This window comes from Malaclemys terrapin, chromosome 1 (genome assembly GCF_027887155.1).
Source record: "Malaclemys terrapin pileata isolate rMalTer1 chromosome 1, rMalTer1.hap1, whole genome shotgun sequence".
Taxonomy (NCBI): Eukaryota; Metazoa; Chordata; order Testudines; family Emydidae; genus Malaclemys; species Malaclemys terrapin.
The window spans coordinates 66,265,793-66,292,062 of record NC_071505.1 but is presented as its reverse complement, the minus strand read 5'-3'; the positions used below and the strand labels follow the sequence as shown (position 1 = coordinate 66,292,062).

Below are 26,270 nucleotides of genomic sequence, written 5' to 3'. Positions count from 1 at the left end.
TCTTGTTTTCCGACAGGACACTATTCACTAGAAACCTATTTACATTTGAAAAATAGGTCCATCCACTTAAGAATGCTATTGAAACACATCATTTGTGAAGAAGAGCTCGGTGTAAGCTCAAAATCTTGTCTCTCTCTCACCAACAGAAGTTGGCCCATTAAAAGGTATTACCTCACTCACTGTGTCTAGTATCCTGGGACCAACATAGCTACAACAACACTGTGTGCTGTAAACACTGGCATTCTTTACTTCCTGACCTAAATTGGAGTGCGATTTTGCTGTTAGAGTTATCATCTGTCACTGCCATGGCAGCTGCATCTCAGTGATAGATAGCAGTAGTCTATATAATATAATTAATACTGCATATATTCTGTAAATCAGTTTGTATTGTGCTTTGTTATCCTTCTTAAGGAATGGTGCTCATCATTAATTGTGTGAATCAAAAACTCTTCTGTTGTCAAAAGACATAGGAAGAGCTAAAACTGCATGCCAGGAATCACTTTCATCCTAGGCCTTGGTGTTTTACAAAACCGAGGCGTTTGTGGAAATCGTATGTTATTTTTTCATATCAGTAAACCAAATCTTTAACGCCTCCCTTTTTTAATAAATTCTCATCTGTCTTTTTTTCTCATCCTGCATCAATCATATTGACTTAAATAATGGAAGAACTCTACAATTGCTAAAAAAAATTTTTTTTTTAAATCTTAAATCCTCTCCCTCTCCAATTCGTATTTTGTGCCTCAAGCAAGTGTCCAAAGTAATTAATTGCTAGAATAAATTAGTATCAGCTGTGGACACTGGCTATGGATCTTTTTCAAACTTAATTAGTAGCTCAGGTATTCATTAGAAATGGGGATATTTTTTTTTCCAACAGAAAATAGTTGCTTTGATAGATGTTCTGGCACTCATATACCAAAAACAAAAATGAACCCTTTAAATATATATTGGGAAATCCAGCTAGTATTTGGATACATTTGGATAATCACCTCTTGTGATTTGTGATTCTCCTACATGTGTGTGTTCTGTATCATACTGCAGGTGAACATATATCAAGTTACATTGTGTTCCCTGAGGTACAGCCTCATGCAATAAAATATCTTGTTTTCTCTCTCGAACCTAACAAGGCCAAATTCTCCTCTTAGACTTTGATGTGTAAGTACTTATCTCTGAAAAGTGAGGAGGTCTGTTCTGGGATGATATATTTGTTTTAGTACAGTGAAACACTATTTCTGGTGGTTGAAAATCCCTCAGCTGCAGTCCGTTTCAGAACCGCAAGTGTTTTGCACCTTAGGTGGAATGATTCTCCCTCCACGCTCTTCTCTGCTCCGAGTTGGCTGACCACATTTGTTTGAAGGGAATTTATGTTTCAATGCAAAAATACAACCAAGATCATCACGTACTTTCTTAATGGATTTTGTTCCATGACAAGAATCTGTGCCCCATATATTCTAATTTCTGTATGTGTTAACCATTTAAAGAGGCACTACCTGTATGATACAGACCAGCACTCAGAAATCTACAATAGCAAACACTTATCATGGATTTAAATTTAATTCAGATCTAAAGAAAAATATGTCATCTTCTTGGAATCAATCAGAGATCAGACACTAGAAATGGACAGGCTTTTCCCAAACACATTTATGAATATTAATCTATGAAGAGGATGAAACTAATCCGAAAATACTCCCAGGAAGTGTCACAGAGGGCTACAGCATGAAATGGCATATAGGATGACTACTGTTAAAATGGGGAGAATGGCTCACACCTATTTGTGGAATACCAGGAGATGATAGTATTCTGACAATTAGTGGTGGTATTGTCATTGATGTACCGTAGCTGAAAATCAGCCATGCTGCAGGACTTACTACAATGAAATGCATGCCATGTGACACAACCATGCAGTACTTTCTTTCTGATTCCTTGGTGAGAGTAAATATGTTTGAATGGAGGAATTAGGACAGGAGTTACTGATCACTGCCATGTTTATCACACATGGTATTCTTAGAATCTGTTTTCCAGAACTGTGGCATAATCTTTCAGGTTATCTGTTGGGTCCTTGTCTTTCAGTGAAAATATAAATGTACTTCAGCAAATGCAGGCTAGAAAGATGTTTGTAGTTTTAGGACTGAAATGAGTAGGAGAGTTCATTTTGTATTTGGATGCTAGAATGAAAGCCTTTGATTAAATACTCGCTGACCAGAAGTTTCCGAAGTCTGACTGTGAATTCTTCATATCCTTGCACAGTGATATTAGCAGATGGAAAAACTCATTTGTGGTTGAAATGAATTTGTTGATAGCTGTTTTGTCTACACCAGGGGTCGGCAACGTTTGGCACGCGGCTCGCCAGGGTAAGCAGCCTGGCGGGCTGGGCCAGTTTATTTACCTGCTGATGCGGCAGATTCGGCCGATCGCGGCCCCCACTCGCCATCCTGGGCCAATGGGGGCGGCGAGAAGAGGCGCGGTCGAGTGATGTGCTGGCCGCGGCTGGCCGGTGCTTACCCTGGCGAGCTGTGTGCCCAACGTTGCCAACCCCTGGTCTACACCAAGACAGTTGAACGGTAGGAGTTAATGGTCTCAATTTTGTCACAGAGATTTGTGCTAACTATATGCCCTCCTATTGTGGTTGTGTAGTGTACAACCACAATGGAGAAATTCTTCTCCCCCTTCTTCATTTGTGTTGAAGAAGCAAAACTAAATTTGTCTGATTTTCCTGCCATTATCAAGCCTGTTGATATTCTTCTGAATAATTTGGATTGAATTTTAGAGACTTTGTATTACATTTTGCAAAGGAAATTTAATTTTCAGTATGTTTCTATTGCATTTAAGTAACCATGGCGCCTTCCTCCAGTGATCAAAATATCACTAATAAATTCCTGTTAACCAAATATGGTATATCCTAATGGAAAAAGCTTTCATCTTAGATTTCAGTATTAGTGAATGGAAGTCAGTGAATGGTTGGGGTTTTTTTTAAATTGTATTTTTTCTCTATGTGAAATGGATCACAACATTTTTAGTACTAAGGTTTTGATCCTGCATGTAGTTAATGCATGTGCTTAGCTTTACTACTCAGATTCATAAAGTTAAGCACATGCATTAAGTCCTTGCAGTATTGGGGACTTAATTATCTTTACCATTCAAAAATGTTCTGCAGTTAATGAAATAGGTGAGCAGCTCATTTGCAAGAAGCAAAACAGAGTGAAGCCTATTAGACCTGTTTTTAATTAAATGTTGCATAAAGATATTGGGCTTTGAATCTTCTTACCAATTCTATTCCAATTCTATTCCATTCTTATACTGTGCTTATCACTATAGTATCTGCATTCTGTGCCTCCATATCCCAGAATATGCATTCAAGGTGACCTGTAAATGATCTGAAATAAATGGGATTGTGCTTTTAAAAAAAAATCTATTTGTTTTACCTTAAAAAATATTAAGAATGTCAAGTCCAGACTGCCTTGATTTAGCTGGAGGACCTGCTAGTTCTCTCAGAGCATGTTCACTATGGGGTTGTCAACAAGAACGTTTAGTTTGCAGCAAACTGGGATATAAATCTACCCTGCACTCACCTGCCACTCATTGTGTCCGTGTGGACCTGCTGATATATGCTAATAGTTCCTTAGTGCACCTTGATCTACCCCTTTGAAATGGAACTATATTACAGCACACCAAGCAAAAGTTTCACACTCCTGAGCAACATAAATTTTGCCAACATAAATGGTAGGATCTGAGTTAGTGCACATCGGTAAGGTCCACATGAACTGGCAGGTTAATGGTGGTCCTTCACATCCCAGCTTGCCATGAACAAAATGTTTGTGTAGAAAAGCCCTATGACTTTCATGCCTTAAATGAAAGGGTGGGAGGTTGAATCTCTCTCAAAAGTTTCCTTTGTCTAAAATGTTAATCATGGAAGTTAAACAGATGCTAACAAAACCCAAAAGTGTGATTAAAATTCCTTTCCCCTCTCATTTGTTTAGTTCCCATTCACTGCACTCTTGTGGATGTCGTCACTTCACTAGTTATCCAGTCATCCTAGAGTCTTCCAAGACACACAAACCCTGAGGGTATGTGTATACTATGGAGACTTAACAGGCATAGCTATGCAAGCATACCCCATAGTGTAGATGCAGCCTACACCAACAGAAGGGTTTTTCCATCTGTGTAGGAACACCACTTCTCCGAATAACAATAGCTAAGCCAATGGAAGCATTCTTTTGTCAACATAGCTAGGTGCGTCTACACTCAGGGTTATGTATGACATAACTACGCTGGTCAGAAGTGTGTTTTTTCACACCTCTGACCAATGTAGCTATACTGATATAATTTTCAAGTGTAGACTCAGGCCATGTCTACACTACCACTTATGTTAGCAAAATGTATGTTGCTCAGGGGTGTGAAACTCCCCCCAAGCAACATAAGTTTTGCTGGCATAAGTGGTAGTGTGGACAGTGCTATGTCGGCAGGAGGGCCGACGGGGGGGTGGAGGGGGAAGGGGCAGCTGCCCTGGGTCTGGCGACTTAAAAGGGCCTGGGGCTCGTGGCCACTGCTGCTGCTAATGCGGCAGTGGCCGGAGCCCTGGGCCCTTTAAATCGCCGCCGGAGCCCCAGACGGCACAGGCTGGGCAGCATGGAAGGGCTGGCTGGGGGAGGCTGACCCCTCCAGCCCCACCCCTTCCGCCCAAGGCCCTGCCCCTTCCAGGGGCCTGGAGCCGGGCCCCCGTACCGGTAAGTCTTTCATATTACTTTCACCCCTGGAGCTACCCAACATAGCTACCGTTGCTCATGGAGGTGGTTTTATTATGTCGGCAGAGAGCGGCTACACGAGCGATCTCAGAGCAACGCAGCTGCATCAGAACAGCTGTGCCACTGTAAGTTTGCTAGTGTAGACATGGCCTCAGTCTAAGTTTCTAGTGTAAAAAACAGGCAGACCCCACCACTTCTGCAAAGAAACAAACCAACAAAATAAACCATTTTCAGGCCTTCTAGATTCATCATAAAGAAATAATGAACCCGAACAAACTCTGTTCTTTCCCCTTTGCTCATCACCTTTAGGACTTTGTCTGAACTCTGTAGCAAAATATTCTTGGTCTTTGCATTCATGAACCAGAATGGCCTCTTAAGGCAAGTTTTCAGCCCTCCCATTGACTTCTATTGCAGATGCAGATGCTCAACCTTTATTTATGCATACAAATACAGATGTAGGCACTTTAGGCACTCTTAACTTGAAAATGTTTGCCTCGTTCTCCTAGCCCTATGTGCTACCTTTGATCAAGTAGTAAGTATCTTGAAACAGACATTAAATTAAAATAAATGCCCATAGATGTACGCAGGGGAAACAAAACAGGTTAAGAGAGAGTCCCCTCCCCAGAGGTTTCCTAGTTGTGAGTTTGCCAACCTAAACTGGTTGTCCATCTAATCCTAATAGCGTGTGGTTTAACTTGATCAGCTGAATGACTAAAGTGGGTGCTTTTTCTGAAAAGCACATCATCATTTTATGGTTGAATAGTTCCATTTTTAACTCAGATTGTTTTATACATACGAAATGGTTTGGATGCATTTTACATACAGAAGGATTACAACAGATGGTGAGGGGCCACAGAAGAGCAAGCTACAGCTACCAAAACTCCTTTGTGAAAGAAATGCTAGAATCTCGCATCTCCACAGGAAATAATAGATCTCTTTCATGGTACTGTATGTTTTTATTATGTTTAGACATAAACATGAAGGATAAAGGAAATGTATCAAATGAATCTGTAAATTATTTCAGTGCTGGTCAATTGTTGTGATATTTTAATATAAACCATACAAAGAAAAATGTACATGAAATACATTCTACTCTGTACAGCATCTAACACCAGAGCATATATTGTAAATAGCATAAATATTAACTTTTCATGTAATATCTTAATTTTATTTCATGGCAGGTATTTTTAGATTCATGCTAACAAATAAATATTTGGAAAATATTGGGTCCTATAAGTAATATGATGATATGATGATCATGAAACCATCGCATTATAAGAATGAAAAACAATGTAGCAGTGAATACTGATAAATCCAGTCATTATAGATCAAGTATATTTTCTTTTGTCTCACTAAGTAAGATGTATAAAGCTTCAAAGGCCCAAATCCAGCAAGGCAGCTATAAGTACATGCATAACCAAACGTGTGTGAGTCATCCTGTGGAAGTTAATAGGACTACTCATGTGCCCAATTGGGACCAGAACTGACTCTGTTCTGAAAAATGACTAAAATGCCACTTACTAGCTTGGTAGGTCTGTCCTTATGTACATTCAGAGTCACAGCTGGTAATTTTAGTGGCAAAAGCAAGTCTTAATGTTATTACTGAAAAAACATCACAACTCTGGGAAAGTGACTTCAATTCTTTTCTTTTCTGTGGCATCATCCACAGAATTGTTAACCAAGTGCCAGATAGTTCCTTCCTGCAGGTTTTCCTATTGAAGAGGGACAAGGGAAACTCAGTAAGGTTTCCCTTCATGGAATTACTTCCTTCCCTTTAGAGGGAAAGTGGGGGTTCTGTGTTCCCAAAGCCCACAGATCTCAAGGTGTCTTCTGTGGCACAGGGCCACTGTCTCTAGCCAATTATTAATTTCCATGTCACAGCTTGATTTATTTTAAGTGTATAATATTTATCCAGACACATGTAAGTGTAATCAGATGGGTTCTAGGCATTTAGTGTTGTGATTAATCTTTTATAAAGTCGATTTTAATGTGTGTAATGTTACAGTAGCAGTGTCCCTCAGTACCCTTGAGGTATTGAGTCAGTGCTCTGAAATCATAATGGACAGATAATAAACAAATGCATTATGTACCTATGTCTCACTGAGTGGTAGGAACATAAAATTAGCTGATGCGTGCATGTAATCTGTGTGCCAACGTGCTGGATGGGTGGCTTTGGGCATTACAGCTGTAGGGCCAACCGGATGGGCTTCTCTTTTGAGAGTTTATCATTTTCTCTGTATCAGGGGGTAGCCGTGTTAGTCTGTATCTACAAAAACAACAAGGAGTCTGGTGGCACCTTAAAGACTAACAGATTTATTTGGGCATAAGCTTTCGTGAGTAAAAACCTCACTTCTTCGGATGCGATTTTTACAGATTTTGCATGGGTTTTATTTAACTCTGAGCACTAATAAAAGGCAGCAAGCAGTTAGTTCACTTCCAAAATGCTGTGGAGGGCTCTAGTTACAAAAGCTCCATGCAGCATGGTGCAGAGGAGAGCAAAAGTAGGGACAGCAGCTGGAAATGGGGCTCTGCATGGAAGGGAGAAATGTCTGAATAATCAGTCTTCATGTGGCTGAAGTGCAGGGGTGGAGAAAGGGAACTCCACCCCTACACAGTACAGCCCCACCATAGCAACTGCTTCGTCTCCCTCCACACCACGTGCATGCTATGGTAGTGCCATGCAACTCTTTAAACCTAAATCCTGCCCCTCTTTCCGTTCTAGGTGCCAACCTATGCAGGGTCAATGCAGAGACTCCCTCTGGCACAAGAGCTGTAGAATCTTCTCTGAAGTGCCCCTTTCTGCATGCACACACTGCCTGACCTGCCACAATGGGAGACTAAAGCAATGCAGAAGTCTTCGTACTGGCCCTTCTTGCCCTTGGTTCACTCAGGAAAATAAGTAGGGTTTTGTTGGGTTGGTTGGCTTTTGTTTTTGTTTGGCACCCTAATATTGTTTAGGCAAAATCTTTCTGGGAAACTTTGCTGAGGGGCACACTTTTTATTAGCATCTTATTTCTGTCCACTGCCCCAAATAGTAGCAGAAAATATCTGCTCATGTGTGGAATTGTTAGGCTTATCTGAGTGACACACAGCATGAAAAATACTACACTTGATGTTTCCCTTCGATTATTTTTAACAGTGTGAAGCAAATCATAGTTTTGCCTCCAAATGTCATTGAGAAAAGAAGGCTGGCTGCCTGTTTGGAATTGCCTGTGTTTTCAAGTGGGCAGCGTATATAGCATTCAAAACTGATGTTGCTAATTAAATAACACATACAGGAACCAAGAGTAAACTGTAGTCTGTTCAAGTCACCCCTCAGGTGCTGTGTGTCACCTGGTAAGATTCAGCTCATTAGCCGTAATAAAGTCATTATCTGCTTACAAAGCTAGAAGCAGCTGGACTGTAAAAAAAAAAAAAAAAAAAATCACCATGTACTGCTGAATCTGTGTGTGTGTGTGTGTGTGATTTTAATGAAGTAACATTGAATTAAAGCTGTTTTGTGTGTGTGTAATTTTAAATTCAACAGATCAGTTAAATTAACATGCATGCAGATAAAACATATGGGATATTCACAGCTGCCTAAAGCCAGAAGGGACCATTATGATCATCTAGTCTGACTTCCTATATAGCACAGGCCATAAAACTTCACCTAATTATTTCTGCATCAAGCCCATAACTTCTGTATGAAGCATATCTTTTTAGAAAGATATGCAGTTTTTATTTAAAGACTTTTAATGATATAGAATCGACGACATCCCTAGGTAAGTTGTTCCAATTGTTAAGTATCCTCACTATACAAAAAAATGTATACATTATTTCCAGTCTGAATGTGTCTAGCTTCAGCTTCCAAGCATTGGATCGTGTTAGCCATCAGAGGCATAGAGTAAGGAACCCTATGCTATCGGAAATCTTCTCCTTATGTAAGCACTTTTAGATCATGATCAAGTCACCTCTTAAACTTCTCTTGGATAAACTAAATAGATTGAGTTCTTTAGTCTTTCACTATAAAGCATGATTTCCAAAGCTCAAATCATTCTTGAAGCTCATTTCTAAAGCCTTTCCAATTTGTCAATATTATTTTTGAAGTGGGGACACCAGAACTGGACAGAGTTTCCAGGAATGGTCTTGGTCTTACTGATGCTGTTATGCACCTCTTTTGATAAATTATATAGATTTCCAGAAAGCTAATGATAATCTTGGGAGAATTATGTGCATTATGGAATACTAGCAAAAATAATTAGAATAATCAAGATATGATAATGCAGAATGTGCAGTCAGGTATGGTGACATCATCAGCCAGTCATTTGCAGTGAGAATGGAGTAAAGTAAGGATGTATTATGTCCCCACTATTGTTTGCACTAGTCATTGACTATGTCATGAGGAAATTAACCGCAGAAGGCAACTGAGGAATTTTGTGGATGAATTAAAGCACAATTGGATAATCTCATTTTTGCTAATGAGATTGCCCTGTTTAATGAAAAAGAAGACCCAGCTTTGGCCAGATACAACAAAACAAGTTGGTTTGTTCATCAACAATGGGAAGCCAAAATATTTGGCTATAAATGTCCCAAAAGTAACCATTAGAGTCAGAGAAGAAACGCTAGAAATAGTAAGTCATTTTACGTGTTTAGAGAGTGAAATGTGCAATAATGGGGATATTATGCTAGATGCCAAGCAACAAATATCAAAAGCAGCAAACTACTTTCATAAACTTGAAAAGATTTGTAAAAGTAGCATGAGTGGCACTGACAAAAAACATGTTTGTTTTTTTTAATATCGGCATCATGTCTGTCCTTTATGGAGCAGAATCATGGAAATCTAAAACAGAAATTGATAAGAAGATCAACTCCTTCCTAAGTAAAGGCCTGCGAAATATCTTCAGAGTCCTTTGGAAAGAGTTTCTTCCAATATCAGAAATTCTAAGTAGAGAAAACAAATCTAAATCATCAAGTATGGTAAGAAGATGATCATGGACATATATAAGACATGGTTTAAGGATGCCACCAACATGACTTCCATGGCAAGTGATAATTCTGGAAAGAGGGAAAAAAGGACGACCTAGAGAGGTATTAGGCAGAACAACAAAGAAGCCAATTTTCTACCTGATTTTAAAAAAATCTTATTGTCCTTAACCATACTGGCCATAGAGCTTTCTCTTCCCTGATAATATGAAGTCACTAGTTAGATATGTGAAATCCAGGGACAATAATTCTCTTGTCATAGAAATGTAGATGGAGTCACAGAATTATAGTCTTTTCAGAAGATCTGCAGTTTTCTTCAGAAGCAAACCCCTTTTTATTAAAAGGAAAACTTTAAATTTTCTAGCCTCTTCGGGTATATCTACACAGCCCTCCTAGCTCCTCCGCAAGCCTCCTAGCTCAGGTGAACAGACATGGGCTAATGGGGCTCACACTCATGTTGTAAAATAGCTGAATAGACAGCACCTTGAAGTTGTGGCTTGGGCTGGAGCTCGGGCTCTGACACCCACCCCCTTCGCTAGTCTTGATAGCTCAAGCTCCAACCTGAGCTGCAGCTCCAAGGCACTGTCTGCACAGCTGTGTTTACAGTGCTAGCCCTGCCACCCTGAGTCTGTCGACCCAGGCTGGGAGGCTCTCTACCACAGGCTGTGTAGACACCCTTATAAAATTGTCTTTTTGAGACAGAAAGAATGAAATAATAGTATCCAAATGGGTGTGAACAGTGCCTAAAGTGAAAAATTACCCCATTCATCAAACTGAGCACATTTTGAACTTAGCAAAAACATGAATGTAAAATTCCCACCAGTGGAAGCAAATTGGATTTATAAATTTAATCCAATTGCCGGTTCTCTACTTCTGCTCTTCTAATTCTCTAAGCCAGTTCCTGGTTGCTCCTGTATACCATTCCTCTGTTTCTGTCTTCCCAGCCTTTCAAACATAACCCGATCCTGGCACTGTTGCTTCTCTTCTAAATTCCCAATATGATCTTCCAGCTTCTGCTCTTCCCACCATCCTACAGTGTGTATCTATATGTTTTGTTCATGGTTAAAACTCTACAAATATTTCTTTGTATATGTATGTGTATATTATGTGTTAGAACATTCTATTAGAGCCAGGCAACACTTTTTTGCACAAACTGGTTAAAAAAAAAAAAAAAAAAACTTGTTTTCAACAACAATTTTTTTGTGGAAAATTATCAACTATATCAATTTTTAAAATATTTTTACCAAAATAGTTTTCAAAATTTTCAAAATTCACCAGGTTTGGTAAATAACAAATATAAAATGTGAATTTGGTTCAAAACTTTTAACAATCAATTTCATGAAAATGGGAAATGGGTCTGTTTTGAACTCTGTAAAATATAAACAAGAAATTTTTGTAACTTTTTGCAAAATTGTTTTCCTGTTTTTGAACAACTCTATGATCAGTTCTCTGTATGTGTATTTTTAGCATAAAAGAAAAGAGAGGGTTAATAACAAGAAGAAGAGAAACAACAGAATAACACCAATGAAATCTTGGGAATTTAACTTAATTTCAGGATGACAATTTAGAATCTCTAATAACACATTGTACTTTAAAAGACTTATAAGTCATAATGTGTTCTCAAACCACATTAAGTAAAAGAATGAAAGTACATGACTTGTCAAGGCCAATTTCTAATCTTTTTCCAGGTTATCAAAACAAATAGCAACATTCTTTAATATTTCATAAGGAAAAATGTGTATCTTAAAGTCCCATAGACAGTCAATGGGATTTAGATTCCTAAATGTATAAAACACTTTTGAAAATGAGATTTAGGTTGCTTAATCAGTTAGGTGTTGCAACACCTAAGTACTTTTTAAAATCTGGGCCCTGGAGGATCATATAAGTACCTAAAAATAGATCTTAATGTAATCTAGCAGGACCTTATGGCGTATGCTACAGTATGCAAACATAAAAAAGGAACATGTGTAGTGAAATAGGTTTAAAAAATCCAGATCCAAAGGTTCTGTCAATCTACACCATTACAAATAAAATATGCATGTAATACCTTCTTTCTGTACTTTAGAAATTGTTTACCAGAGGAGTTTTAAATGTGATTATGGCTCAGTATTAATCAACTTTTATACTAAAATATTTTACATACAGTGTAATATGACAAACCAAAAATGTGGAAAGGGAAATATGGTTTAGTGGATAGGATGCTGGACTGGGCATCTGGAGACCTGGGTTTTATTCACTGCTTTGTCACTGACCTGTTGCATGACTGCAAGCAAGTCACTTCACACTTCTGCTACTTTTTCTCCATTGTAAAATGTTTAGAGACCCATAAATGAAAATAGTTCTATATGTGAGCATAGAATTATTATTATTTATTATTGAAAGGAGCTTCATTGTTTGCAATATTTTGTGTCCTGCTGAGATACACGGTGAATCAACACTCAGCTTGTGATTAAACTTCTTTATTTTGATTACAAAAGCAGTTCTGAAGTTAACAGCCATGGGACCAAATTCTGTTGTCTATTATATTGGTATTGTAATAGGGAGCAAAATTTGCTCCAGGAAGAAAAATCTATGCAAAGAGGGAGTAAAGGTCACTAGGTACACAATGTCAATCCAATCAATAACAACACAGGCAGTTGGAAACCTCATGTTGTTTATCATTTGAGATTAATATTTCAATGGGCTAAAATCCCTCTCTGTGTTCAGAGTCAGGTTGCTCACAGGTAGCTGCATGGTGGAACCAGTAGAAAGCAGCTATTTGAATACGGTAGTTCTATAGGGCTACTCATTCTGGATATGGGATCTTCTTGTTGATACCTGATGGATGACTAACTTACGTAACGCACCTTCTAGACCTCTCTGTGCAGATTTGCTAATTACTATGAGAAGCATCCTCTCTGTACATTCCAGTTCTGGTAAACTGCAGGAACAGCAAGTATCTGTGGTGTCCCCCTAGGGAGCACACCTCAGCAGTTCTGGGACCAGTTATGTCTCTAGCAATAATACCAGGCAGTCACTTTCTAGAGGCTGAATGGGATTAGCTTCTCTTTCTCTGTTGACTTAGAAACCTGCATGATTAGGGCTGATTATTGATGTGAAAATGAGATGCACAGAATTTTGCACATGGATGTGGACACAACAGCAGCACCTGAACGGCTTTTGGAAAAGTAAGAGACTCCATCAGGTTATTCAGTGTGATATAGGTCTGTTTAATATAGTAAATTGATATAGTGAGTGGATGACACTTATTGTGTGCAGGAAATGTTGGATTGTATGCACTGTAGTATTTTTGGTCTTGTATTTCTTGTATGGTGAACAGAAAACTCTAGCGGATTCATCCGTTTTTCATAGTAACCCAAAAACTGATCTTTGTATTGTTGTCATGGGGCTGTATCTTTAACACAAGGGAGACCTGGGAAATAAACTACCAACTATGGGCTCATTTTTACCCATGCAGCTCCATTGCATTTTTTTTCTTAATTATTGCTGCAACAATTTGTGGAAGGTATTATATTTCCAAAGCCTTTTTGTCACAGGGACAGAACACTGTGTATTAGCAAAATTCAGAATTCTGATTAACTTAAAAAAATATTTTGCTTGTTCTTGCTGCTTGTTCTGCTCAAAAAATGCAAAGATTTTTTTAAAATCTGCATTTTTAATTTAAACTTTTTTTTCTCGTTTTCCCTTTTTCCCCTAAAAGAGGTAATTATTTAAGTATGCAATATCTGTCTGAAGAGTTTTTGGGGAGGTTCTTTGCTTGTCAGAAGAGGTCATAAAATCCTAGAAAAAAGACAGGGAAAAGAGCCATTTAGTTCATCAACCCTTTCTCCATACCCACTATAGGGCTGTTCTATTATATTTTTGACTGCTTTGGTCCCAATTAAGTCAGCTTCCCCCATCACTTTAGAAGATTTGCGTACAATCTAATGTTTATCATTGTCAGAAAAGTTAGTTCTAGTCTAGGAGAGAGGCAGGGAGCGATTAACGCATAGATTATTTGGTATAAAGATCAGAGATGTCTACATTTAGCTCACATGTCACCAGTCTTGCCATAGAAGCAGCCTTTATTCATGCAGGTAAACCTATTGATTTCAATGGGATCATTTGTGTGGATTGGAATGACTCGTGAGTAAGTGTTTGCAGGATTGGACCCTTAACTAAATTGATTTCTGCCTTATTATAGTTACATGCTATTAGGCTTGTAAATAATAGGAGCTAATTTGTCAGAATAATTTTAAAATCAATGGCTTCTACTTTGTTTTATTTTTAATCCATAACACTATCACAATCTCATATGCATCCGAAGAAGTGGGCTGTAGTCCACGAAAGCTTATGCTCTAATAAATTTGTTAGTCTCTAAGGTGCCACAAGTACTCCTGTTAATCTCATATGAAATTCCTTTCTCTGCATAGTACCATCATATATAGTGTATACATACAATATAATATATAATTTAAAGCACCTTCTCCTGAAATTTCCTACAGTTTTTTAAAAATTCAGGCTTAAACATGTAGGACCAAATTCAGCACGTGTGTATATATAGGTGCAGCTCCACTGATGAATTTGGCCCCTGATTTTCAGTTAGATTCCAATCAAGCACTTAAAAAAAAAAAAAGGCAACCAGAACTTTTGCTAATGGAAATAACTTCTAACACAGTATTTCCTTACATGATTGCTGATTTTCCTTGTAATAAGGCAGATGTCATGTGTTTTTCAGAAGTCAGTGGGGCTCCATCTAAGCACAGCAGGACACCCACATGCAGTCCCCTATGGGATTGGGCCTTAGGTATGGTGAATGTGCCGTTTGGACTTTTCACCCGCCTTTGAGCCATGCATATACCCAGAACCTACGGACTCACACAGTGTGGATTTAGAGAGGCAGGGACTGCTATTCTTATCCCTAAAATGGAGCAGTAGCCTCAGAGCTGTTACGTTGGCTCCTGCAAATGCCCAGTATGTGAACTTCACCCGTAAAGCAAATGAATACATATCTTTTCCACTAGTTTTTGACAACTGAACAGTCACTTTTTCATTGTATAGATTATTATTATTTCTTTGTATTTTTCTATGCTTAAGAGTCTCCTCCTTGAGGTTGTGTGGTATAAGGGAAGGGGAAATGTAAGTGACCACAGGTACATTTGTCTTGCTGCATCCATTATCTGAAGTTGAATTGCACAGATGCAATTGGCACTGCTCAAGTTTCTTCTTGCTTGTGTTGCTTGTGTGGAGGGGGAGATGCTGAAGAACTGCAGGTGAGGAAAAACAGAGAAGGAAAAATTCCGCAAAAACAAATGGAAAGAGTAACGAACAGGGAAAAACAAGGGAGGGTACAAAGACTTGATGCCCAATAAAATTCCTTTCTGACTGTAAATGTGAAAAAAGAGCGGGTATGTTTACACTTTGAGCTGGGGGTGTGATTCCCAGCTTGAGGAGACGTACTCATGCTAGCTCTCATTGAGCAAGCGAGCTAAACACAGAGCGTAGCTGCAGCAGTGCGAGCTGTGGGATTGGCTGATTGCCCGCAGCACATACCCGTCTGAAACCCTAGGCATGTATTTGAGATGGCTTGGGCATCCCGCCACTTGTAACAGCACGGCTACATTCTGTGTTTCACTCCCTAGCTGGATGAGAGCCAGCGCCAGTATTTCTCCATAATCCCATTTTAGAGTGTAGACATATTCAGCAAGACTTGAAGGCCAGACCCAGGGAAATACTGAGGTCATCCACATAAGTATCTTCAGGGAGTTTCATCTCACTTTCCTACCCTGGATCCAATGCAGCAAATGCAATGCAAGCAAAAGGGCAAAGTGTAAAATGAGCAAAGTACAAGTATAAAGCAAGCAGTTAATCAGTTAATATTTAATCAGTACTTTCAAGATTTAAGCCTTGAACAAGTCCTGACTAGTGTTATATGCTTATTAAGCAGGAAGGGCAAAGAGGGTTCACAATGGTAAGTGGTGACAGTGCTGCTGTGATAGTTGAATTTGGAATGCCTGTAATAAAAATAAAACATAAAGAAGTGATGGTGGTAATAAAGTCTATGCATTCCAAATTGCTAAGTATTCCACTTGTTGAGTAAATTCCTTTTGGGAAAGTAAGGATGTTTTTACAATATTAAAAACACTTACAAATAAAATGCATCCTAAAAATGAAGAGATGTTTATGGATGGGAAGATATAGGAGGACTGTGGGGTTTTTCTTTGCATGATTTATGAGTGTAGACTTTCTTGAATGGCTTGTTTTAACACCTAGAGCCTGGGATAGGCATAGCAAACAAATCTGAATACATAAAGAATGAACTACCTTCTACGTTGCTGTCAATCTCTTTCTAAAATTTATTAGGAAAACTGGGTTATCTGTTTACAAAATATTAGCTTGGAGGGATGCCCTGACTATTGGAATGGTAGAGACAATGTTATCCCTCCTCCCGCCCAACCCTTGACCAACACACACACACACACACACTGAAGGGCCCTGGCTTCCAATCATTAAAGAGTTGGCGGTAATGTTAAAAAAAGGGCACTTTCTTGCTCTCACTGTTTGACTTTCAAATGGAAACCTCATTAAAGAAAAATAGATTGGGCTGTGGCCTCTTAAAGTTTTTTCCACAGTGTTTAGTCAACACATGAAAAACTTGTCCCATTTTGCAGTATCTGGTATCCAACATAATTCTCCAGAGTCCAACATGGGCAGTATTAGCGGCCTGGACTGGAGTGGGAGACCTAAAATACCAAACTGACATTTATGTCTGTGAGAGTCATGCAGTTAAAACCCTGTATGAGAGTGAGAATATTAAGTGTTAGTATTTCCACTTAAATGTAAACTATACTTTTGGTCTTCAGTAGTACATCAGTATCTATCCATTCACCTGCTCAAGAGAAGAGAAATTTGCACCTGAGAGTCTGTATGGATATGATGCATTTGGTATTGCCAACTCCAAGAGTTCAAAAATCATGAGATTGTCTTTAGTTCACGAGTTTGGTTTTTTAAACAATAATAATACAGCTAGTGTTTGATTTTGGAGCCTATAGGTTTCACGTTTTGAAGCAACCGTGAGGCTAGAAACGTACTCTTTTATCAAATGAATTCTAAGATTCTCACTTATTCATGATAAAATCATGAAAGTTGGCAGCAGTGGAGAGTTCTGTGAAGTATCCGTGGTCCTCAAACTATGGAGATTATTTTTTTTCGCATCAGGCCCAGAATGCAGTTCAGGTGATGCTTCTTAAACTACAGGAGATTAAATGCAATGACAAACATGATATTTAATATTGGCTGGTTTCGGTTTGTATGGCGTTGAAATAGATAGGAAAGTCAATGCATCAATTTTGTTCCCATATCTCGGTGATTACAGTAGTATTGGACAAAGCTCAAAGGGTTGAGAGGTTCAGTGTAGATCAGCACCTAACAACCAAGGGTCACCTTGAGACATCTTTAAAAGGCCTGGTTTTCAGAAAGTACTGAGCACTCTGGAACACTTGAGGGCAATTGCACCTGTATTTCCCCTTAGTGGGCCAGCAAGGACATTCAGTCTCAGGCCTCCAGATCCCCAGCTGTTGCCTTTCTTGGATAGAGACCCACGTCTCACTCACTTCTGACCAGGTGTGATGGGATGCAGGTGGCTCTGCAGGGGTTCACTGTGCATTGCAGGCTGAGGAAGCCATGCCCCTTCACTTCTGCTGGGGCAAGGTACAAAAGGTATAAAAGGAAGCAGCCCAGCTCAGTCTGGGCAGGCTGCTGAAGGGAGAGGACACCAGCTGTAGGCTCTCTCCAGGGAGCTGCTACAGGACCCAACTTCAGAATCAAGGCACACTGAGCCCTAGTTGGATTCCAGGCTGCCTGACCAACCCCAAGAGGAGGCCCTGCCATCAGGAGCTACACCGCCTGAGGATCCCAGAGACCCCTGGGAACCTCACTGGCGAAGACAGGGTAGGAAGCAGCACGGGGACTTAGACTTTGCTCTGGTGGGTGAACCGGGGAACCAATCAACGTGTTTCGGGAGGATCCCTGCTGACTCAGTGGCGAGTAACCCCGCCATTGCCAGGGCTGGGGCTTGGAAGAACAGGGAGGGCCCAAGTTCCCTTACCTGGGGTGTCACACCCTCCTGAGTGGCCCCCCATTTCCCCAATGGGCCAATAGGCCACACAGTCCCACAGACGGGTATGACTTTATTGACTCTGGCCACTAGGTCACACTGACCCGACTGCGAGGGTGGCTTTATTAACTCCAGCCATTAGGCCAAGCTACCCTGACTGTAAGGGGCTTCTGTATTGACTCTGGCCATTAGGCCTCGCTGCCCTGAGTGGAAGGGCTGCTTTATTGACTCGGGACACTAGGCTGTATTACCAGGTTCCATAGTGTCATTCACAGAGGACCTAACCAGCTTCAGTACAGCCTCTTCCCTTTCTTGTGACCATACGTGACCGGGCACCCCCGTGACCTACCCCACAACAAATGGGTGGAGAATTAGGGCAATGACGGGACTTGCTGAGAGGTCCAGAAGAGAGGGGAATCAGGCAACGAGACCCCTGCACCACCCTGACATGGATACCAAAAAGCTCCTTAAGTGGATCTACACTGCACACTTCTGTCAGCAGCGTGTAAAGCACATACTTGCATAGCCCCCATAGCCTGAGTATGAAGAGCAGTGTAGCTGGTGAGACACTACTTAGGCAACTGGAGTAAGGACATACCTGAAGGGTGCGGATATGTACTCGAGTGCATACCCTGCATGCTTTCTACTCGCCCAACCCATACTTCCCCGTCCACACTGTTATATTTAGCAAGGTAGTGGCCTGCTGTCACCCTGCTGCTGGAGTCTTTCCCCTCCACAGAAAAAACTCCCTCAGCAGGGAATGGCTACTAGCTCCCCATTGTTGGAGTTCTTCACCACAGGGAAAAACTCCAGCAGCAGGGAAAGGCTCTGCCAGTTCCCCATTGCTGGAGCCCTTCCACACCTCAGGGAAAGACTCCAAGACTGGAAAAGGCTCTGAAATTTACCTGTTGTTGGAGCCTTTCCCCACAGTGAAAGGCTCTGGCAGCAGGGAGCTGCTGAAGCCTTTCCCCACTATATCCCCTCTGCCAGAGCCTTTCGCTGGCACATGTAGCTACACACCACAGTAGATGAGCCTGCTTTTCGCTGTGACATGTAGCTACATGTACACTGCATGCTGCCACCAGTCGTGTGTAGTGTTGACATAGCCAGCTTAATTGTCAACATTTATAGTAGCACATCATTCTTTCTGTGCAAGCCTACTGTATGCTTAGGGTAAAAACACTACAGAGAAAATATATTGAAAACAATAAAATAACCTGCATGCATGCTAATAACCTTACCAGACACAATCCCCACTCTAACATGGGCTCTGGTAGGAGCAGTCCTTCAGCTGCCCACCCCCAGGGTTTCCTTTGTGATCACAAGTTCATCACAGCTTCAGCTCAGAATAAGTGCACCGTCTTAAGGGGCCACAGTACCTGCCCTTCCAACCTTTCTCAAAGGATTGGGGCCCTCTGTGGACCAAGGGTCCTGTCCATTTGCTAGATCAAGAAGAAGGCCCTGAATCCAGGATATTTATCAAAAAAATACTTTTTGTATGCTGGTCCCTGGAAAATTCATATTTGAGTATATGTGAACCTTTCCAGGGGGCGGCTTTAAAGGGCTGATAACAGTGGAAGTTCATTAGCATCCCCTCCCTATTGGAAAAAGTACATATAGTGCCACAATGAGACATACAAAATTACATTTTAATGCACTGTACCCCAGAGGTACTAACCCTAATTCAATAAGGTATAAACTCTATTGAATTAAGTTATCTTAATTTCACAAGGTTTGTTCAGGATATTACAGGATGCTGTCAGTCTGTCACTTACCCCCCTTCTGAAAATCAGGATCTGTCAGAGAATCTCAAGCTGGTCATCCAAAAATTGAAGCAGCAAAATTACCTGTCACTTCTGAAAATCTTGGCCATGATGTTTGTCTAAACATTCCAGATCTTTTAGTATTGCAAAGGAAGTTTGGAAAACACAAAAAAGAGGCTTTCTCATGAATATCCTTCTTCTAATGGGCCCAGAAATAGTGCAAGAATACCCTTTTTGGTAGTATTTCAGCTCTTCTCCTTCATGTCCCAAGTACAGCTGGGTGAAATTTTTTGAATAGTTTATTTGACAAAAATGTGATCTTGCGTGACCCAAAACTATTCATGAATTTGAGGCAAATAGTTTTGGCCATTCAAAAAATGACTGGAGGAAGAGGTGCTGCTGCTGCTGTATCTGCTTTCCCCCCTTTTAACCTTTAGCCCAATGGCTAGGGCACTTTCCAAGGACATGGGAGATCTAGCTTCAGATCCCCTAGAACAGACCCAAAACAGACTCTTTTGATTCACCAAAAATTCTGAAAACATTCTGATTCAGTTAAACCCAAACTGATTTTTTTCAGAACTGCCACGAAACTGAAAAATCAATTATTCCCCCAGCTCTAGTCCTGTGGAGAGACAGAAGGGCATGAAAATAAAGAAGTGTTCTGTATCTCCCCAAAAAGGTTCCGTTTGCGCAAAGGTTCAGGAAGATTTCTAATTTAACCAGAATGTTTTACTCATCTTTTACTATTGGCAAAATTGTCTGTGAAAATAAACATGCAAGCAATATAGCCAGTCAATAGTGTTGGATTCTTACCTTTAAACTTTCTAAGCTATGTGAAGGGCTTTGGTAGTGTGACTCCTATAAAAGTCAATGAGTGTCTTGTGGTTAAAAGTAAGTTATAGTTTGGTCTTGACCAATATATTAAAAAAAATTATCATCTACTTTCTGTCGTGTACTAGTTTATAATTCTATATAAAAATGTCATTGCTCCTCCTGACAGCTTCCTGGAAATGATTTCTATATTCTTTAAGCCATTTCACAAAACTACAACAGGAATTTAAATTTCAGTAACTGAGGGTAGTTTGAAAAAACTTATAATACATCTTTCATCAAAGAAGCAGGGAAAGACAGTACATGTTCCCTCATGCTTCAAACTTTACACAGACAGTACCTAGAGACTCCATAATCAGAGAGAAAACAAGAATGTATTACAAAGTGCTGTACTGAACATGCTCAAAAGAGCCCATTTCTCTGAGTATTACAGGTAAGCTCGGGGAGGTTGAAATGTGATATGATTGCTGCAATCATGCCGGGCATAAAAATTGTACTGTAGATAATAGCACCCTTTCTTTCTCTGATAATAGAGGGAAGTATTTGGTTTCTGTACATTTAATAAGAACAGTTTGGACAATGTTATGCACTAATCATTGCATATTTCTTAAAGAATAAGAGGGTTAAAATGGTTCAGCTGAACTCTCTCTCTCTCCACGTTTTCATCTGTCTGTGTATTGTCTTTTGCTCTTGCAGCAGATCATTTCTGTCAACTCTCTGGCATATAACCCAGGAGTAACGAGAGAAAAAAGAGTCAGAAAGGGCTGAGAAATCTATCATTCCAGTGGCTTTAAAATACACTCCTACTGATCCTTTTAACAAGCCTGACATAATTTCATTCTCATTTAAAACCCAGGCCTTGGGGAAATGCAGAACCAAATTAAGGAAGGGCAAAAACTAACTTTTCAAGGCAAAGTCAAGGATGGCTCTGAAACGAGTTGTAAATGTCTAGATATGTATATGGCCCCCACTACTACAGTATCTGAGCACTTCAGATGCTTTAGTGTATTTAACCTCACAATGTCCCTGTGAGGTGAGGAAGTGCTACTATCACCACTTTACAGATGGCAAAGTGAGGCAGAGATGAGGTCACGCTAGAAATCTATGGTGGAGCAGGAAATTGAACCCAGATCTTCCAAGTCACTCACAGGCTAGCACATTACCCACTTTTCCAGCCTTCCTTTTGTTATTGCCAGGCTATACTTTCTGATAGTTAGTACTGAATCAATGGAAAAAATTAGGTTTCAACTTAAAATAGATGCAATATCACATTTAAAGGGAGTTATAGATTTCCATGCATGTTTTTTTATTCAATGGGTTTCTTCTTTATCATTTATTAAAGTGTCATTGTGTGGTGCAGGAGAAATCTCCCCTCTCCTTATGGAACCCAGAAGATCCTACAATCCTTATGGATTGGCACAGGCCCATTGCATTCCTGCTGCCTCCAGAACCTTTCCTTACCCTCTCCCAAGTGGTTTTCATAATACAGAGGGTAACAAAGACTCAGACAATGCTTTCACGATCAGCATTAACTTAATTCCAAGAGTCCCGAAGTGGAGTACAGTGCCCTGGAGAGTGTACATCCCTCACCCTTCTCCCTGTCCTACCCCTTTAAAACTGTGGAGCCTGAAACCCACTGAGCTCTTACGGTGCGATGCAAAGCCTATTGACCTCAAAAGAGAAACTCCCATTGACTGTAGTGGGCTTTGGATCAGGGCCCTTACAGAGGCTCTTATGTGGGATTATGAGATAGACAGAGAATACAGTGAATAGACTAATGAATCTCCATGCTCCCGCGCCCCCAATGACATGTGATAATCAAGGAGAGGTGAATCCAGGCCCAGGTTTGATGAAAAGGAGATGCAGAACTGAGTTTCATCAGCATATTGAAGAGAATGCAGCCCAAAATATCTCGCTATATCACCTAATGTCTTCAAATAAGTGCTGAATAGGAGTGACACAAATGTGAGAGCCCTGAGAACGGAACAAAAAAATGCCTTCTGAGACTTCTCAGAGAAGCAGCAGCAAATCCTCTGAAATATTATTCCGTCCCTTCCCATAAGATCATACTAGTGGTTATCATGTGGTATCTTCATAGATATTTTATTCTTTATCATTGATAGAAGATCACCAGCAATAGATATTAATGCACAACCTAGACTGATAGGAATCAAAGTATTCTGTGAAATCAAAGTGCAACTGGAGCTGGTCCATCACTATCTTTTCAATAGTCTTCCCTGAAAAAGGAAAGTTTGAGATCAGACAATAATTGGTGAGGTGGTTAATATTCAATGTTGGTTTGCTGAGTAACAGTTTAAACATAGTCCGAGCACGGGTGGAAATTTGGCAAAATCTCAGATGTCCCTGAATGCCCTCTTGAAGAGAGATGTTAACAGTCCTCATCAATAATGAGCCAAACATGTGTCTACATGTTTTAATAACCATGAAGGGTATGGGTCCTTTCTACAGATGTCTGACTATAATGCTCCAAGCATACCTAAAACCTCAATGAGAGAATCTAGGTGAAAGCTATGCACTACAGACGGAACATTTCTCATTCCTACTTTGACACTTCCTACAGAAGTGGTCAGCTTTCCCCCCAAAAACAGCTGATCTTGTTTGCAAACTAAGTTAATATTTTAGTGAGACATACTCTAATTTGTCAAGGGACTGAGGCAGTTGAGGTTAGCCATGCTGGCTACATTCAGAACAACTTTACTGGTCTGAATTTCAAATAATATGGTTGAGGAAAAACTTTCTTTACCTGAATACCTGTTATGGCATAGAATCGTCAATAACGCTATGATGCAATAGTCTCTGAGAAAGCATTTCGCTAGCTACATAGATATATAGGAATTGCTGAATTGGATTAGACTCAAGGTCCCTCAGGTCCAATATCCTGTTTCTGACTGGCCAGTATCAGATGCTTCAGAGGAAATTGTAAGAACCCTTCACTAGGCAGATATGAGTTACTCTGAACCCCACATTAGGTCTCATCCTGGTCTCTCATAGTGAAGAGTTTGCCTTAAGCCCTGAAGCATGATGTTTAATATCACTTCCACAAAATGTGTATTATCATTAATTATAACAACTCTGGATATTCTTCCTATCCATATAAATGTCTAGTCCCTTTTAGCATCTTAAGTTCTTGGTCTGAACAGTGAGTTCTACAGTTTAATTACACACTGCAAAAAAGTATTTCCTTTTATTCATTTTGTATTTCCCACATTTAATTTCAATCAGTGTCCCCTGGGGAAAACATGGAGAATGCAGTGTCCACTGTGTCAGTTGTCATGCTAACGAATTAGATTATCCCTACACTTCCCACTAGTATTACTTCTAGTCTTGATTTCCTTCTGAGAGCTCATAGTATGTGTGTATACATTATTTTTCATTGCACTATATGAATATATCAAGTGCCAGAAATATATGTTCTTTATTATCTTACAAATTCATAAAATTAAGAAGCATTAAATTTTACCTGAATTTAGATTTTGCCTCTGTGAACTTGTGCAATGTGTCCATCTGAATATGCAAAATTTGGTTTTAATGAACAGGGCTGCAGCAATCTAAATGCCAATTCCTACCACTTAACCAATCTGCAATCTGTATGTTGAGTTAATTTCTTGATCACAAAAATATTCTTTGGACAAGTTACCTGAAATTTTCACAGGCTCCAAGTAAATATGAACTGTTTGATCTCAGTTCCTACACATTCGTTCAGCAGTCTCCTCATAGGAAAATTGCATGACTGGAATAGAGGTGTATTCCAGGTCACAATTGAATTATGTGGCCAGAGAAGTGTGTTCAGCATTTGCCTATACTTTGTCCAGTTCTAATTACCTCAAACAACATGTCATCATTGTCTTCGCAATTGCAGGTGATTTTTTTCTATAATTTTTAAGCCTAGCCCCAAGATTTCCCCCCCCCCCCCCCGCAACATTTTCAGCCATTACCTGATGGCCTTGGAAGAGTATAAAGTTTCCAGGTAGTGCTTCTGTTTTGATTTTCACATTGTGTTCCTAGTAGAAAAGTACATGTGGCAGTTTGCATAAGTAGCTCTGCTAATAGTAGTAATTGCTAATACCCAAAGCCACAACATCCCTGATTTGGAGCATTCATTAATCATCAAAAGAGTTGCTTGATATTCAGAAAAATGAATACAAATTGCAGGTAAAATAGAATTGTGGCTCTGCAATTTTGTTATCATAAGCCACAATTATAATTTAGCATGGACTTTATATTATATTATAAAAATATTGGGCTGGTCAAAAACCCAAAATGTTTCCTGTTTTCCCTGTTGGGAAAAATAGATGAGAAGTTTTAATAAGGGGGGTGGCGGTATCCCCAAAATCCCCAAGTCAAAATTTTACTGTTTCCAAATACAACATTTAAAGTCATAACAAAAAAATTGTTTTGAAATGTACATTCAGGAAAAAAAGTTTACAATTTTCCCATTGGAAAATTGTGTCAAAATCAATAGGAAAATATTGATTTCAACTAAGCAACATTTTGTGATGGGAAAAGTTAGCTGCCAAAAAAATTCTCTCTCTCTCTCTCTCTCTCTCCATGTGAGTTCATTTCTAAACACGGGATACAGTATTATCAGAATGCTGTTGATACACAATTATACACAGAAAATCTAATGAACTGATTCAAGTTTGGACAAGAGCCAGAAAGGCTGACCAATGTATCTGAAATATTCCAAATAGACACAAAGGCAAGCCTGAGAATTTGGCTGGCTCTGTGGAAAAACCCTCTGGATAAAACCAAAAGAATCCATAATTTCCAGAAACATCTGCGCTGACATCTGCATGCACGTGGGAGTCATCAAAGATAATAATACACAAAGACCCCAAACGTTGCACCAATGCTATTTTAGAGAGCTTAGACCTGACATTTTCCATACAACCTGATGGTATATAAGCCAACAAAATCATAAATCTACATCATACCTCAGGTGTACAGGAAATGACAGGAGCCAAATAAACTAGTCTTTGTCTCTGGCTACCTCAAGCCTTGCAAGCAGAATGAAAACAATACACTACTCACCCCTCCTCTTCGTTCTGCGAAAAGTTAGAGCACGGTTGAGTGCAGAGTTGTGCAAATAAGCTGGCTCAGTGTACCGACCCAGATCTCTCTGATTTATGACAGATCCAGATTACACTCAAAAGTAGAATCATGAGTGGCATATGTTTATTCATAACAGATCTGTCACTACCCAACCGAAACTGCAGTCACAATGAATCTTAGTAAGCCATATTGAAATCCTAATAGATACTGCTAACGTTGCTGCCCAAGTCATCCATCCCTTAATCCTTAATCTTCCCATGTGGAGCCATCTTCCATTCACACAAATAACAAAGACAAAATAATCACTAGAACACTTGAGAGGGCATTTTCACTCCTCAATCTTGAATCAAACAAGTGCCACCAAAAATTGTGCCTGTTAAGGCTGTTGGAACTTTTTATTCTTCATTCTGTGTGTCATACAGCAACTTTCTGGCATTCACTATAGATCAATTAATATTTGTTAGTGACCTAATATATATAAGTGGATAGCAATGCAAATAAAGCAATCCACTTATGAGTTTTCTTTTTGCACATGACCTGTTTTATGGTTTTCAATTTTCTGGTCCCTATTTTTTTAGACAAAACAAAAATAAATTGAAAAAGATACTTTTGAAGACTCACATCTTAATCCTTTTTATCCCTGATATATATGTTCTGACTACCCAGTGGTAGGTGGTGGGAGAGAAATTGGTAACAGAAGGTAGGGGCAGGTGGGTGTAGTTACTGAAGTTCCGAAAGAAGGAACCAGAATAATGAAGAGTGGTGGTATGTTTGAGAGGCAGACAAGCAGAGAAATCAGAGCAGCAA

General features: G+C 39.7%; 1 protein-coding gene across 1 annotated transcript in view; it reads left to right on the top strand.

Moving 5' to 3' along the window:
- Positions 1–26,270, top strand: part of PTPRR (protein tyrosine phosphatase receptor type R) — a 214,768-nt gene that overhangs the window by 68,406 nt on the left and 120,092 nt on the right. The window lies entirely within an intron of this gene.